We start from the raw sequence: 18,356 nt of genomic DNA on the forward strand, positions 1-18,356 counted from the left end.
ACAGCAGCTCAGATTAGAGACCAGGTCAATGCCACACGGAGTTCTAGCAGCAGACACATCTCTACAACAACTGTTAAGAGGAGACTGTGTGAATCAGGCCTTCATGGTAGAATATCTGCTAGGAAACCACTGCTAAAGAAAGGAAACAAGCAGAAGAGACTTGTTTGGGCTAAAGAACACAAGGAATGGACATTAGACCAGTGGAAATCTGTGCTTTGGTCTGATGAGTCCAAATTTGAGATCTTTGGTTCCAACCACCGTGTCTTTGTGCGACGCAGAAAAGGTGAATGGATGGACTCTACATGCCTGCCGTCAAGCATGGAGGAGGAGGTGTGATGGTGTGGGGGTGCTTTGCTGGTAACACTGTTGGGGATTTATTCAAAATTGAAGGCATACTGAACCAGCATGGCTACCACAGTATCTTGCAGCGGCATGCTATTCCATCCGGTTTGCGTTTAGTTGGACCATCATTTATTTTTCAACAGGACAATGACCCCAAACACACCTCCAGGCTGTGTAAGGGCTATTTGACCATCAAGGAGAGTGATAGGGGGCTGCGCCAGATGACCTGGTCTCCACAGTCACCGGACCTGAACCCAATCAAGATGGTTTGGGGTGAGCTGGAGTGAAGGCAAACGGGTCAACAATTGCTAAGCATCTCTGGGAACTCCTTCAAGACTGTTGGAAGACCATTTCAGGTGACTACCTCTTGAAGCTCATCAAGAGAATGCCAAGAGTGTGCAAAGCAGTAATCAAAGCAAAAGGTGGCTACTTTAAAGAACCTAGAATATGACATATTTTCATTTGTTTCACACTTTTTTGTTATGTATATAATTCCACGTGTGTTAATTCATAGTTTTGATACCTTCAGTGTGAATCTACAATTTTCATAGTCATGAAAATAAAGAAAACTCATTGAATGAGAAGGTGTCCAAACTTTTGGTCTGTACTGTACATACACACTGTATTTTTCACCCCATAAGACACATTTCCCCCCCTCTCAAAAGTGGAGGAAAAATGCCCCTGTGTCTTATGGGGCGAATACTAATGAGCCGCTTGCATTATGGAAGCCCTCATTAGTACCGGAGGAACGAAAAACAGTGAAGGCTTTGTACGCACCGCTTCCTGGTCCACGGCTGTGCAGGACGACAGCAGGAGGATGCAGATTGCGCTGGAGGAGAGGAGTGGTGGCGTCCAAGAGGTAGGTGTTTTTTTATTTTATATTTATGAAGCTGATGGACACTTCTAGGGGCTGGTGAGAGGCACTGGGGGCTGATGGAGAGGCTGCTGGGGGCTCATGAGAAGCATGGGGCTCTTATCTGAGGTCTGATTAGGGGTCATTCATATTGGGGTCTGAGCTGAGGTCTTATAAACATTGGGGCTATTAGCTGAGGACTGATTAACTATGACCTAAGGTATAAAGACATTTTTTTTTTCTTATTGTCCCCTTTAAAAGTCTTTTGGGGCAAAAAATACCTGTAAAATATATATATATATATACACACACTCACCTAAAGAATTATTAGGAACACCTGTTCTATTTCTCATTAATGCGATTATCTAGTCAACCAATCACATGGCAGTTGCTTCAATGCATGTAGGGTTGTGGTCCTGGTCAAGACAATCTCCTGAACTCCAAACTGAATGTCAGAATGGGAAAGAAAGGTGATTTAAGCAATTTTGAGCGTGGCATGGTTGTTAGTGCCAGACGGGCCGGTCTGAGTATTTCGCAATCTGCTCAGTTACTGGGATTTTCACGCACAACCATTTCTAGGGTTTACAAAGAATGGTGTGAAAAGGGAAAAACATCCAGTATGCGGCAGTCCTGTGGGCGAAAATGCCTTGTTGATGCTAGAGGTCAAAGGAGAATGGGCCGACTGATTCAAGCTGATAGAAGAGCAATGTTGACTGAAATAACCACTCGTTACAACCGAGGCATGCCGCAAAGCATTTGTGAAGCCACAACACGCACAACCTTGAGGCGGATGGGCTACAACAGCAGAAGACCCCACCGGGTACCACTCATCTCCACTACAAATAGGAAAAAGAGGCTACAATTTGCACGAGCTCACCAAAATTGGACTGTTGAAGACTGGAAAAATGTTGCCTGGTCTGATGAGTCTCGATTTCTGTTGAGACATTCAAATGGTAGAGTCCGAATTTGGCGTAAACAGAATGAGAACATGTATCCATCATGCCTTGTTACCACTGTGCAGGCTGGTGGTGTAATAGTGTGGGGGATGTTTTCTGGGCACACTTTAGGCCCCTTAGTGCTAATTGGCCATCGTTTAAATGCCACGGGCTACCTGAGCATTGTTTCTGACCATGTCCATCCCTTCATGACCACCATGTACCCATCCTCTGATGGCTACTTCCAGCAGGATAATGCACCATGTCACAAAGCTCGAATCATTTCAAATTGGTTTCTTGAACATGACAATGAGTTCACTGTACTAAAATGGCCCCCACAGTCACCAGATCTCAACCCAATAGAGCATCTTTGGGATGTGGTGGAACGGGAGCTTCGTGCCCTGGATGTGCATCCCTCAAATCTCCATCAACTGCAAGATGCTATCCTATCAATATGGGCCAACATTTCTAAAGAATGCTATCAGAACCTTGTTGAATCAATGCCACGTAGAATTAAGGCAGTTCTGAAGGCAAGAGGGGGTCCAACACCGTATTAGTATGGTGTTCCTAATAATTCTTTAGGTGAGTGTATGTATATATATATATATATATATATATATATATATATATATATATATATATATATATATATATATATATATATACACACACACACACATACACACATACACACACACATAAGTCTGACTATTAAAATGGCTCTCTCATGATTAATGTAAAAAATGAAAATCAGACATGATAATCTTTTTCTAACAAAGCTAGACCCAGCCTTGTACCTAACATGGATCCAGGGCGCCCCAAATTAATTCCTCTTTTAGATTTATTTAAAGCTGGCAGCTAAGTAGGTTTGTCCTTTATCGGGGGCATGTCCTTTCTGCTACAGCACTCTCCTTGAAACTATTAGGCCTCTTTCACACGAGTGTGACGGATTGGCTTCAGATGCGTTAAGGGTGCATTTAAGGAAACTTGCACCATTTTGCAAGCAAGCTCAGTCAGTTTTGTCTGCGATTGCATTCAGTTATTTCCGCATGAGTGCAATGCGTTTTTCACTAACGTGATAAATAACCTGAAGGTTTACAAACATCTCTTAGCGACCATCAGTAAAAAAAACGGAAGCAAGTGCGAAGGCAAAGCATTTTTTACTGAAGCCCCATTCACTTCTTGTGGGGCCAGGGCTGCATGAAAAATGCAGAATATAGAACATGCTGTGTTTTTTCACGCAAAACTGATGCGCGAGAAGAAAAAAATAAACGCTCATGTACAGAGACCCACTGAAATGAATGGGTCAGGATTCAGTGCGGGTGCTATGTGTGAAATGGCCTTAGAGCTTCTGAAAGTACAGGATGGGCCATTTATATGGATACACCTTAATAAAATGGGAATGGTTGGTGATATTAACTTCCTGTTTGTGGCACATTAGTAAATGTGAGGGGGGAAACTTTTCAAGATGGGTGGTGACCATGGCAGCAATTTAGAAGTCGGCAATTTTGAATCAAAATTTTGTTTTTTTCACTAGGACGAGGGCCATGTGATACATCAAACTTATTGGGAATTTCACAAGAAAAACAATGGTGTCTTTGGTTTTAACGTAACTTTATTCTTTCATGAGTTATTTACAAGTTTCTGACCACTTATGAAATGTGTTCAATGTACTGCCCATTGTGTTGGATTGTCAATGCAACCCTCTTCTCCCACACTGATAGCAACACCGCAGGAGAAATGCTAGCACAGGCTTCCAGTATCCGTAGTTTCAGGTGCTGCACATCTTGTATCTTCACAGCATATGCTGTGCAGCACCTGAAACTACAGATACTGGAAGCCTGTGCTAGCATTTCTCCTGCGGTGTTATCAGTGTGTGAAGAGGGTTGCATTGACAATCCAACACAATGGACAGCACATTGAACACATTTTATAAGTGGTCAGACACTTGTAAATAATGAAAGAATAACGTTACGTTAAAACCAAGCACACAATTGTTTTTCTTGTGAAATTCCCAATAAGTTTGATGTGTCACATGACCCTCTTCCTATTGAAAAAACAAAAGTTGGATTCAAAATGGCCAACTTCAAAATGGCCGCCATGGTCACTACCCATCTTGAAAAGTTTACCCCCTCACATATACTAATGTGCCACAAACAGGAAGTTAATATCACCAACCATTCCCATTTTATTAAGGTGTATCCATATAAATGGCCCACCCTGTAGATACAGCTGGTGGCAGTTGATGATGGGAATGAGCATGTGCATTCGCTTTAGAAAGGCAGACACAGAAATAAGCAACAGAAAGAAAAAAAAAGGCCAGTGGCACATCTTGTTTTATAACAACCCAAGGACGTACCCTGGGAAACTGGAATTTTATATCTGATATGAGAACTGTTCTTTTTACCTGCTTGCTGCAGCAATGGAAGTGGTGAGCAGGTGTGGGATTGCTCTGTAGTACTCACTTAGACAGAGCTGTCCTACAGACGTAAATAAGGACACCATACTTGTCATTACACTGCTTGCCGCTACAATTGCTGCGACTCCCAGGTGTTGGACGACCGCCGATCTGATATTGAGGACAAGGGGCTTTAAAGGGCTAGTCTCACTGCAATAAATGGCATTTATCATGTAGATAAAGTTAATACAAGGCACTTACTAATGTATTGTGATTGTCCATATTGCCTCCTTTGTTGGCTGGATTCATTTTTCCATCACATTATACACTGCTCTTTTCCATGGTTATGTCCACTCTGTAATCCATTAGAGGTGGCTGTGTTTGCACACTATAGGAAAAAGGGCTAGTCTCTCTGAGGGCCGTGACGGTGGGAGCGCACATAGGCTGGTGCTTTTTCCTGTAATGTGCAAACATGACCATCACTGCCCAATTGCAGGGTGGTCGTAACCATGGAAATGAGCAGTGTATAATGTGAGGGAAAAATGAATCCAGCTAGTAAAGGAGACAATATGGATAATCACATTACATTAGTAAGGACCTTGTAACAGCTTTCTCTACATGATATGCTGAAGTGACACAACCCCTTTAAGCTAGTGCTCTCAGCTCTGCAATGATGAGGGGTAATCACACCTCAAACAGCTCTCTGTAGATGAGGTGCTGGCTTACCTATCAGCTAAGTTATGATTCAAGGCCTGTTTAAAAGATCAAGCATTGACTTAATGGATAGCCACCAGTGGCTTCAGAGGCTCAGCTTTCTTATCTTTTTGGAAAGGGGGTTAATTTGCATATCTTTTTCCTTGAATAACGCTTAATCACTGATGAAAACGGAGTTCTGATAAATCCCTCCCACTGTATATTTGCCAGGAGACAAAACGATGCCACACAGGTAGCATATGTCAAGACACCCATTGAACTACAGCATTTGAATGACAGAAGCTCTAAAAGCAATACCTGCTACATAGAAATTGGATGTAAGTGTTTTGTCAGCCAAGTAATTCATCTTCAACTTACTGAAAGCTGCCCAGGAAGCAATGTGGCTATAATGTCTTATAATAAACCCATATATTGCAGTCACCTTAGACGGGGGACAATTTCCCCACATTACGGCCGCCCGCCTGCTAAGTACTGATCTGACGCTCCCAGACCTAAGGCCCCTTTACACTACCTGATGTTCGGACAGATTATCGCTAGCCAGCAATCACACAAATGCTTGTTAGCGATAATAGGCTTGTGTAAAGGCGCCACCAATTACCTGATGGACACGCAAAATGCTTGTTCATCAGGTAATAGACTAATTTGTGTGGACACCTAAATCATCGTTTGTCACCGCACATTGTGCTGTCTAAACAGAACTCAGCTGCCGGCAAACAACAAGTCTGTATGGGGCTGAGCGAAGGCATCAGTGATCACTCCTCCCCATACTGTGGAGAAGATCTCTGCATGTAAATACAGTGCTCTCCTCTGCTGACAAGTGTGCAATTGCTGCAAGGTAGTTCATTCTGCGGGGCATTATTTTGTGACGAACAATGGCAGTATATTGTGCCACGTTATTGTATTTGGCTCTGCTGGAGAGGCATTTTGAACCGCAATATGGTAATGATGGTACCTCCTTCTGTCAATTGGCACCCACCTACAGCATAGGGGCACAGTTTCCAGTCCTCCCTTGCCTTGCTGTCCTATTCGGCGTACCCCAACAGTACAACTGCATTCCACCCCGCAGGCGCATTCTGTCTGTCCTTGTTTCAGCGATGCAATATTGCTTTTCTCCAGGGCTTCCAGGTTAGGCTACTTTCACACTAGCGTTTGATCGGATCCGTTCTGAACGGATCCGATCATATTAATGCAGACGGAGGCTCCGTTCAGTACGGATCCGTCTGCATTAATAACTTAGAAAAAATTCTAAGTGTGAAAGCAGCCTGAGCGGATCCGTTCAGACTTTCAATGTAAAGTCAATTGAGGACGGATCCGCTTGAAGATTGAGCCATATGGGCTCATCTTCAAGCGGATCCGTCTCCATTGACTTACATTGTAAGTCTGGACGGATCCGCACGCCTCCGCACGGCCAGGCGGACACCCGAACGCTGCAAGCAGCGTTCAGCTGTCCGCCTGTCCGTGCGGAGGCGAGCGGAGCGGAGGCTGAACGCCGCCAGACTGATGCAGTCTGAGCGGATCCGCTCCATTCAGACTGCATCAGGGCTGGACGGAGGCGTTCGGGTCCGCTCGTGAGCTCCTTCAAACGGAGCTCACGAGCGGACCGACGAACGCTAGTGTGAAACTAGCCTTATCTGCTTTTTTCTCCAGCCAGCATATGGGGTTGCTCCCAAACATGTATACTTTCCAGCAGGAACACTTCAAATTCTGTATTAACTGTTAGTTTACCAATTATCCTTTAGTCTGGATCGGACACATGAGACTTTGCTGTACCCATCACCTGGGATAGATTTAGCTATACAAATTTTGGATGTTATGTCTGTATTGTATATACTTGCAATTCCCCTTTTTATGTACCACCGCCTAAGACCTTTTATTGATGTTACGGTGGAATATTATTGTTAATGGAGTAACATAATACTCTGCAATATGTTTTGGCTGTAAACACTTCAGGACTAGAGCACGGTCCTCCTACTTTTATGGGAAATAAACATAGCTTAATATTTCAAGCTACACGTATCCCACTCAAAAGTTGTGATACACCTACACAATTCTTCCTATATGCCAGCATCCATCACATCCGCTTTGCGCACTCAAAAATAAACTACGGTTGTCTAAGATAAAAATGGCAAACAATCTCTGCACTAAAATAAAAAATTATCTTGTTCTATCCACTTTCTCCAGAGCTGTTCTCTGCAGCGATGGTCCGGTGCTCCAAATCCTGCTTGTTTACGAGCACATGACCACTGCAGCCAATCACTGTCCTTAGTGTTCGTATTGGCTGCAACAGTGACTTTCCATGGACCAAGGCAATGTGCATGTCACACTGTCAGTGACGGGCAGGTATATGGAATATCCCCGCTTAAGCATTAGACTGCCGAGGACAGCGATTCGCTGCAGCGGTCAAATGCCATATACAGACACACCCCGCTGCAATTTCGAAACAAGCAGCACTAGGAGTATAACCGCTGTGGATAACCGAGGACCTGACATGCTGCAAAAGAATCGAGCAGTGGTAAGCATCATGACCACTGCTACATTCACTTGAATGGGACTGCAGGAGCTCCATTCTTACATACAGACCTCTGTTCTTGTGATTTCTAGTCCCAACATTTTGAACCCTAAGGCCTCGTTCACACTTCAGTGTTTAGTCAGTGATTTTCATCAGTGATTTGTGAGCCAAAACCAGGTGCAACTCTAAACACAGAACAGGAGCAGATCTTTCCAGTCTACCTCATGTCTGTGGAGGCTCCACTTCTGGTTTTGGCTCACAAATCACTGACCAAACACTGAAGTGTGAACTAGGCCTAACAGAAACACATAGGGGATAAAGTGTCAGAGGGGAAAACCCCTATAAAATGCCATGACATACATATATATTATTGGTGGGTGACAGTTCCTGCACAATGCCATGCAGATAAATGACTGACCGCTACACTCCTGCACTAATGCACGAGACTGAATAAAGGCCCAGTCCTGGAGTGTGAACCCTTCAACATAAATGTTTGCATTCTAGTAGTTATAACCGTTTTCTGTGCTGGTGCTCAATGAGCGCAGCGCAGAGAGTAGCAGCAGCTGAATACTGCAAATCCAGTTCTGTTCCCATTCTCCGTATAAGTTCCTGGTCAGCGTGCTTTTCCCCTGTCCCTAATGTGCCCTGGTCGGACATCCCTAATCAATAGAGTGCTTACCCTGATAAGGGGGGGGGGGGGGGGGAGCGGGGTGCCATAGGAAATATAAGAAACTTTGTGGATAAATTGATCATTTAACCGTGTTACCAAACGTAAACAGTGTATAATTGCTGATTCATTTCCTTCATAGAAGTAAACTGTTAATATAAAGTCGTATTAATAGCCAACTTTTCACCCTACGTAGATACAACTGGTCTGGCTGTGCATGTCCAACACCTCAGTAAATCCCTGTGACATTCCTGTGTTTGCCACAGGAGAAAAGTCAGGTAGGAAATACTGCCATGGAGTGTTGATATGTACGAGTCCTATAACTACATCAATGTATACCATATCAAATATTCCAAATCAGAATTTATAGAAATGGTAATAGTAATAAGGGGTTACGATGAGATATAGAAATACATGTGTACAATTACAATACTATGGTTGTGTTTCTGTATCCCAGGTATGGAGGTGGTCAGACAACTGTGATGGAACACACGGGAACTGATCATTATCACCCACAAAACCAGTTCCTTAGTGTAATATCCCAAGAAACAATATCAGATTTGTTGAGGGGTAGCTAGGGGACACGTCATAAATGTCAGTAAAGAATGATGTCATAATCCAACCTGCCTTATTTGGATATATACCAACACAATCCATCACAAACATACAAGTACCCATGATATGACCAATCAGAGCAGGCCAAACTATAGTCAACGGCCAAAATGTGTATAAAAAGAGTCCAGTGCCAGGTCGTGCTGAAAAATGAAATCTTCATCTCCATAAAGCTTTTCAGCAGATGGAAGCATGAAGTGCTCCAAAATCTCCTGATAGCTAGCTGCATTGACCCTGCCCTTGATAAAACACAGTGGACCAACACCAGCAGCTGACATGGCACCCCAGACCATCACTGACTGTGGGTACTTGACACTGGACTTCAGGCATTTTGGCATTTCCCTCTCCCCAGTCTTCCTCCAGACTCTGGCACCTTGATTTCCGAATGACATGCAAAATTTGCTTTCATCCGAAAAAAGTACTTTGGACCACTGAGCAACAGTCCAGTGCTGCTTCTCTGTAGCCCAGGTCAGGCGCTTCTGCCGCTGTTTCTGGTTCAAAAGTGGCTTGACCTGGGGAATGCGGCACCTGTAGCCCATTTCCTGCACACGCCTGTACACGGTGGCTCTGGATGTTTCTACTTCCAGACTCAGTCCACTGCTTCCGCAGGTCCCCCAAGGTCTGGAATCAGTCCTTCTCCACAATCTTCCTCAGGGTCCGGTCACCTCTTCTCGTTGTGCAGCGTTTTCTGCCACACTTTTTCCTTCCCACAGACTTCCCACTGAGGTGCCTTGATACAGCACTCTGGGAACAGCCTATTCGTTCAGAAATGTATTTATGTGTCTTACCCTCTTGCTTGAGGGTGTCAATGATGGCCTTCTGGACAGCAGTCAGGTCGGCAGTCTTACCCATGATTGCGGTTTTGAGTAATGAACCAGGCTGGGAGTTTTTAAAAGCCTCAGGAATCTTTTGCAGGTGTTTAGAGTTAATTAGTTGATTCAGATGATTAGGTTAATAGCTCATTTAGAGAACCTTTTCATGATATGCTAATTTTTTAGAGATAGGAATTTGGGGTTTTCATGAGCTGTGTGCCAAAATCATCAATATTAAAACAATAAAAGGCTTGAACTACTTCAGTTGGTGTGTAATGAATCTAAAATATATGAAAGTCTAATGTTTATCAGTACATTACAGAAAATAATGAACTTTATCACAATATGCTAATTTTTTTAGAAGGACCTGTATATATATTAGAATATATATATATATATATATATATATATATATATATATATATATATATATATATATATATATATATATATATATATATATATATATATATATATATATTAGAATACTGATTGTTCAAGGATGTTCACGCCTCTTGGTGGAGTAGAAGCTATGCCAAATAGAATAATTATTACTCTGGATCGACCGATTATCGGTTTTACCAATATTATCGGCCGACATTCAGGATTTTGACCGCTATCGGTATCGGCATCTATTTTGCCGATATTCCGATAGCGTATGGGGAACACAGATCGCGCTGCTGACAGCGCTCTCCGTGTTCCCCTTAGCAGCACAGGGGAGAAGGAAGCAGTGTCTTCCTCCCCCTGTGCTGCTGCTGCCGCTGCCGCCAGTGAAAGGACAGGGGACAAGAAGGGGAGGCGCTATGGCCACTGCGCCACCAATGAAGAGAAATCTCTCATTTATTCATATACAGGAGGTGGGAGCTGGCTGCAGAATCACATGGCCGGCTCCCGACCTCTATGAGCAATAGCTGCGATCTGCGGTAGTTAACCCCTCAGGTGCCGCGGATCGCAGCTACTGCTCATAGAGGTCGGGAGCCGGCTATGTGATTCTGCAGCCAGGTCCCGCCTCCTGTATATGAATAAATGAGAGATTTATCTTCATTGGTGGCGCAGTGCGTCCCCCCAAGCCCAGTATTAGACATTGGTGGTGCAGTTCCCCCCCAACCCCAGTATTAGACATTGGTGGCGCAGTGCGCCCCCCCAGTATTAAGCATCGGTGGCGCAGTGCGCTCCCACTCCAGTATTAAAAACATTGGTGGCGCAGTGCCCCCCCCACGATCCGCTCTCCCCTGCTCCTCCGATCGGAGCCCCAGCAGTGTAATGCTGGGGCTCTGATCGGTTACCATGGCAGCCAGGACGCTTATTGAAGCCCTGGATGCCATGGTAAGCTCCATGCTGCTGTGTGCACAAAGCACAGAGCAGCAGGGACAGTGTGAGCTCCTATTCACCCTGATAGATCTCTATCAGGGTGAATAGGACAAGGGTTCTAGTCCCTAAGGGGGCTAAAAGTTAGTAAAAAAAAATAAAAAATAAACACCAAAATATTAAGTATAAATGAAAAAGAAAGATTTACAAAAAAAAATAAAAAATACACATTAACAATAAACATTAATTTTCAGCAGATTTGTGTAGGAATTTTTTTTTTTTTCAAAAATGAAAATTCACAGAATATCGGTATAAATTATCAGCTATCAGCCTGAAAGTTCACAAATTATCGGTATCGGCCCTAAAAAAATCTATATCGATCTATATCGATCCCTAATTATTACTATGGCAGATGCTATACAGCTGTATTTCCAGTACTAGCTATGCATCTTGATGGAAGAAAGTACACTCTAACATCAGTAGTGAGACTGACTGGCTGGAAATACCATTTGTATAAATGTCTTCCACCCCTCCCCCCCCAAAAGCACTGTGGATATCACTAATACTTGTTTGTCTTCCCCTCCCCCACAAGTTTGGTGGCCATCTCATATGTAGCTCTGCTACATCTGTCTTCTCTTGTTATCCACCTGCAATGTGACTGAACCGCTTCATATACTACACTACTACATTGGTCTATTCACCTCCCACACCAGCAATTTGGTGGTCTAGAGACTCTAGACCTAGCTGCAAATACAGCACTGCTGTAAATAGTAGATAGAAACACACAAATACTCAAATAACTAAAATAAGGAGCTACGTCGCTTTGTGAAAATACAGCAGTACTGCCTATTCTTATGTAACAAGATACTTTACTAGTATGAGTTGGTAGGTTTCAATCTATGACATCTAGCAGGACAGAAGTTAGACTTACAAAGCCATATGACTGGTGGTGGAGGAAAATAGACAGATGTAGCAGAGCTGTATATGTGGCGGGTCAACATCAATGCTGGTGGAAGAGAGAATCAGATGTAGCAGAGCTGAATAAGCTACTGTTCAGCCACAGTTCTAATGGGGAAGGGAATAGACAGAGGTAGCAGAGCTGTATATTTGGTGGGTCAGCATCAATGCTGGTAGAAGAAACTGATGTATATGGACTGAATATGTTGCTGTTAAGCCACAGTTCTAATGGGGAAGGGAATAGACAGATATAGCAAAGACGTACAGTACAGACCAAAAGTTTGGACACACCTTCTCATTCAAAGAGTTTTCTTTATTTTCATGACTATGAAAATTGTAGATTCACACTGAAGGCATCAAAACTATGAATTAACACATGTGGAATTATATACATAACAAACAAGTGTGAAACAACTGAAAATATGTCATATTCTAGGTTCTGCAAAGTAGCCACCCTTTGCTTTGATTACTGCTTTGCACACTCTTGGCATTCTCTTGATGAGCTTCAAGAGGTAGTCACCTGAAATGGTCTTCAAACAGTCTTGAAGGAGTTCCCAGAGATGCTTAGCACTTGTTGGCCCTTTTGCCTTCACTCTGCGGTCCAGCTCACCCCAAACCATCTCTATTGGGTTCAGGTCCGGTGACTGTGGAGGCCAGGTCATCTGGCGCAGCACCCCATCACTCTCCTTCATGGTCAAATAGCCCTTACTTTCAACGTTTTCCCAATTTTTCGGCTGACTAACTGACTGACCTTCATTTCTTAAAGTAATGATGGCCACTCATTTTTCTTTACTTAGCTGCTTTTTTCTTGCCATAATACAAATTCTAACAGTCTATTCAGTAGGACTATCAGCTGTGTATCCACCTGACTTCTCCTCAACGCAACTGATGGTCCCAACCCCATTTATAAGGCAAGAAATCCCACTTATTAAACCTGACAGGGCACACCTATGAAGTGAAAACCATTTCAGGGGACTACCTCTTGAAGCTCATCAAGAGAATGCCAAGAGTGTGCAAAGCAGTAATCAAAGCAATAGGTGGCTACTTTGAAGAACCTAGAATATGACATATTTTCAGTTGTTTCACACTTTTTTGTTATGTATATAATTCCACATGTGTTAATTCATAGTTTTGATGCCTTCAGTGTCAATCTACAATTTTCATAGTCATGAAAATAAAGAAAACTCTTTGAATGAGAAGGTGTGTCCAAACTTTTGGTCTGTACTGTATATGTGGCGGGTCAGCATCAATACTGGTAGAAGAGAAAATCAGATGTAGCAGAGCTGAATAAGCTGCTGTTCAGCCACAGTACTAATGGGGAAGGAAATAGACAGATGTAGCAGAGTTGTATATGTGGAAGGTAAGAATCAATGCTGGTGGAAGAGAGAATCGGATGTAGCAGAGATGAATATGCTGCTGTTCAACCACAGTTCTAATGGGAAAGGGAATAGACAAGTGTAGCAGAGATGTATATGTGTCGGGTCAGCATCAATGCTGGTGGAAGAGAGAAACAGATGTAGCAGAGCTGAATATGCTGCTGTTCAGCCACAGTTCTAATGGGGAAGGAATGAGACAGATGTAGCAGAGCTGTATATGGGGGGGGGGGTCAGCATCAATGCTGGTGGAGGAGAGAATCAGATGAAGCAGGGCTGAATAACCTGCTGTTCAGCCACAGTTCTAATGGGGATAGACAGATGTAGCAGAGCTGTATATGTGGCGCGTCAGCATCAATGCTGGTGGAAGAGAGAAACAGATCTAGCAGAGCTGAATATGCGGCTGTTCTGACACAATGCTGGTTGAAGAGATAAACAGACAGATGTAGCAGAGCTGTATAGGAAACCATTTTGCCAAAGTGATGTTAGGGGACTGGAGTAGACACATGTAGCTGAGCTGTATATGCATCTATACACATACATAGTGTAATGTTTATATACAAATGGAGTACAGCTGAAATGGAAACAAATCTGCATCAATGCTGGTGGGTGGGGGTTGGTCATGTTTTATGGGAGACAAAAGCACAGATTATACATTTACTAGCTGACAAGCTTTTGAGCTAATGCTACTTTCACACTGGCGTTTCAGGGATCTCACAAGCGGCCCAAAACGGATCAGTTTAGCCCCAATGCATTCTGAATGGATAAGGATCTGTTCAGAATGCATCAGTTTGGCTCCATTCCGCCTCCATTTCACTCTGGAGGAGGATACCAAAATGCTGCTTCAGCGTTTTGGCGTCCACCAGGTGATGCAGAGCCAAACGGATCCGTCCTGACTTACAATGTAAGTCAATGGGCATGGATCCGTTCAGGAACATAGCTAAAGACTCATGGGCCCTAGTGCAAGAGTTCAGCTTGGGCCCCCCCCTTGCCTCATAGCTTTGTGGCCAGGGAAGCACAAACCTTTGTGCCGTCCAAGGCAAAAATTGAAACGGCACCCCCCTCCCCATGCCAAATTCTTGACCTAGCCCCTTCCCTCCAGCCAGAGGTTTAACTTCACCAGCATGCACTTTCTATAATGCTGGTGTCTTCTTATGCAACACAAGCGACTGCTACCTCTGCACCCCCTATAGCTACGCCCCTGGATCCGTTTTCACTGACACAAATATGGTGCAATTGTAAACGGATCCGTCCCTCATTGACTTTCAATGTAAGTCAGGATGGATCCGTTTGACTAACACTTAGACTTAGATTTTTTTTTTACAGAGTAAGGGCTCATTCAGACGGCCGTATGCTGTCCTCAAAAATACTGAATGCTATCCGTTTTTTTGCGGATCATCCGCAAAAAAACGGATAGCATTCAGTATTTTTGTTGACCCATAGACTTCAATAGGGCCATGTCCTGATTTTCACGGACAAGTATAGGACATGTTTCATTTATTTTGCGGATCCTTGGAACAGAAAAGGGCCCCATAGAAGTGAATAGGTCAGCATCTAATCCGCAAAAAAACGGATCCGCATTTTTGCGGATAGCATACGGCCGTCTGAATGAGCCCTAATGCAGACGGATCCGTTCTGAACGGATACCAGAGTTTGCATTATAGGTGCGGATCCGTCTGCGCAGATACCAGACGGATCTGCACCTAAACGCAGGTGTGAAAGTAGCCTTATGTATAATATGGAATTATCAAGAAATAAAGCGTACGGCAGCTCTCACCTGCTAAGCAATACGCTCTGTGCACGGACGCCGCACCTGGATGCGGAAATGTGTAAAATCCAATAAAAGAAGTCCAGCTCAGCTCGGGTGCAAAAGGGTACTCTTTTATTCCAGCGTTTTTTTTTAAATTTCCAGCTGTGTTTGTCATGAAAAAGGACCCAAATGTTGTAGAGGTCTGAAACGCGTCACTTTACACACCTTTGGAATAAAAGAGTCACCTTTTGCACCCGAACTGAGCTGGACTTCTTCTTTTATTGAATATGGAATTATAGTTTGTAAACCTGTGCATCACAGCCACATGTTACTGTACACTGAGCTCACTTCCCATGGCTCTCTGAGTGACCATTCCCCTCACAGACACTGCAGGCTGCCAGACTGAGGAGTCATACTCTCCACATGAACGAGCACGCAAGAACTCAGTTCTCAGGTGTGATGTCATAAGGAGGTGTGGCCAGCTGTCACTCAAACTGCCAAAGCCCCGCCCAGCCTTAGCAGCAGGACACCAGGAAGTGAACAGCCTGGCAGCAGGTGAGGATGAATTTACAAGATGGGAATACCCCTTTAACGCTGAGACCTATGGGCAATGTACCCCATCTGTACCACCACACACTAGATATGCAGTGTGACTGAAGACAGCACTGAGTAACTTTCGAGGAGCCGAGATGGAAGCTCCCAGCAGCTCCTGTGATGTGACATAAGCTGTTAGCTTCCCCTTCACGTGCAACCAATAATCAAGCAACGTCCCCTCCACCAATCACTACTGCTTTCTCTCACCCCTCCAGCCCTGCTGAGTGCCAGGAGCGCTGCTATTGGCTGCACACTGTGCTGTGTACCAGCCAGGGAGCAAAATCAACTGCTACCTACAAATTACTCTATGATATGCGACCCACCAAAATGGAGACTGTCCTCACAGAGGTCGTCTTTTTGGAAAAGGACGTCAACCAAAGAGATATACGGAAGGGAACCTCCACAGCAGAATGGCCATTACTGCAAAGAGCTAGAAAACTGTATCAAGTCCTAGCACCTGCCTGGATGTATCAGTGATGCAGGTGGCGACAGCCGGAGCTCCAGCAGGGGGCGCTCTGTAGAGATGACACGACTATATAGATGAAGGCACTGCTCACCTCACCCCATTTCTACAGGCCCTACACATACAGAAGCTGAAGTGTGCTGAGAGTAAAGTCACTGTCACACAGGTGCCATCACATGACCAGGAAATAATAACACAGCAAGCAGAGCTCTTGAAAACAGTGAGGCATTAACTAGGTAACTTTTGTTAGTGGGAAGCAGAGTCCCCCTTTAAAACATGACGCATGTGGGAGCTGTTAGTGAGGTGGATGGCGCTGTTTACACGGAGTGGGGAGGACGCCCCCAGAGCGGCCCGATGGGAGCCGTGAGTTTCAGAAGGTAAACAACAGCCACGCCCCCTACAGTCTTCTCCCTCACCGTGCAGCATGAGGCCAGTACATTTCCATTAGACCCCCTGAGAAGTGACATGGACGATGACTGGGCAGGACGCCCGTGTGCTGCAGTCATTACTACACTTCTTCCGCCATGGAAGGCTCACCAAAAGTTGCTCTTTGCAGCTGTCCCCTCCCTCTTACTCTTTAAACATGACTGCCCAACATGCGCAATGCCTAATGCTGCCACTGCTGCTGCACATTCCCCCACCTCCAGCCTCGGCAACCACTACCACCATCATTCCATTACACCCGCTTACCTTTGTAGGGCTGCGGTGTCCTCGCTGTGGAGACGAGCTCAGGTTAGACTAGGGGAGGATCCCACAGGGAAGACCATGAGCCTGGCAGAGAAAGTCCAGCAGAGGCTCATTGCACACGGAGTCCTCTCAGGACTGGCTACAAAGTAACTCCCATGAAATGGCGGCACACTTCCTCGACGTGCAGGGCATTCTCCACATATACATATTTCTATGTGCGTGTGTATGCTGATATGAATGGTTGCAGGCTGCTCTGCTGGGAAAGGGGGTGGGTGCTGTGGGGCTTACTTTGCACTCAATCCTATGTCAGTCTCCAGCTAGGGAGGGGGTGTAACCTGCTGCTGTCCTCGGCTCACAGGCACTTTCTGCTCCCCTCCGTCACTTAGTTCAGTCACTAGTAGCATCCTTCCCTCCTCCTCCTGCCATCACCTCACACGAGCCATGCTCAGGAACACTAGTGACGTACTTCGCATTTGGATCTCTGCTGCTCCACAAATCACATGTGCTGAACCTCTGTGCCCTGACCCCAGGCCTCATGTAGCCATGGCACTGCCCCCCTTATTACCTGAGACAGTACCTGCCACTCTAGGCTCCAGTCACACATCCAGTGCCTTGCACTCACATGTCAGATTTCACCGTTTTCTAGCAGTTTTTACCCTATGGTAATTATTTGTGTAATTACTATGGAAATCACAATAAAAACACTCCCTGCAGCCGGGCTCCTCTGCTTCCCGTGAAGCTGACCGTGCCGCCACTTTCAGATGAGCAAAGATGGTACTGCGCACGCGCAGTCACATCGCTGGACCCAGAAGTGGCGGCACGGTTGGCTTCGGCTGAAGCGGAGGAGCTTGGCTGCAGTATTATCGCCTCCCTCTCCACCTGTCTTTCTCCTGAGCCTCCACTGTCACCAAAGAGAATGAGGAGCATTAAAAAAAGCTTTACCATAGTACAGTAGTAACCTCATGCATTAGGATATCACAATGTACAGTAGCAACATCATGCATGCGCATCTGGTCCAGCGCTGTCAATCAATCACTGGAGCAGTGCTCAAACCGCATAAGGCTACTTTCACACCCGCGTTAGGTGCTGATCCATCTGGTATCTGTGCAGACGGATTCGCACCTATAAATGCAAACGCTGGTATCCGTTCAGTACGGATCCGTCCGCATAACTTAGTAAAAAAAAAAGTCTAAGTGTCAGTCAAACGGATCCGTCCTGACTTACATTGAAAGTCAATTGAGGACGGATCCGTTTACAATTGCACCAATATTGTGTCAATGTTAACAGATCCGCCCCCATTGACTTACATTGTAAGTCAGGACAGATCCGTTTGGCTCCGCATCGCCAGGCGGAAACCAAAACACTGCAAGCAGCGTTGTGGT

The 18,356-nt window shown here is 44.8% G+C and overlaps 1 protein-coding gene across 4 annotated transcripts in view; it reads right to left on the bottom strand.

Moving 5' to 3' along the window:
• The window catches only part of JADE2 (jade family PHD finger 2), a 350,683-nt gene extending 332,933 nt beyond the window's left edge, over positions 1 to 17,750 (bottom strand). For 3 of the 4 annotated variants that reach the window (XM_044280921.1, XM_044280922.1, XM_044280920.1), the window contains exon 1: positions 16,978 to 17,750. The gene's annotated coding sequence lies outside the window, so the exon portion shown is untranslated. The remainder of the gene's footprint in view (positions 1 to 16,977) is intronic. The other variant, XM_044280923.1, reaches the window with a different exon arrangement.
• Between the last annotated feature and the right edge of the window lie 606 nt (positions 17,751 to 18,356).

This window comes from Bufo gargarizans, chromosome 2 (assembly GCF_014858855.1).
Source record: "Bufo gargarizans isolate SCDJY-AF-19 chromosome 2, ASM1485885v1, whole genome shotgun sequence".
Lineage (NCBI taxonomy): Eukaryota > Metazoa > Chordata > Amphibia > Anura > Bufonidae > Bufo > Bufo gargarizans.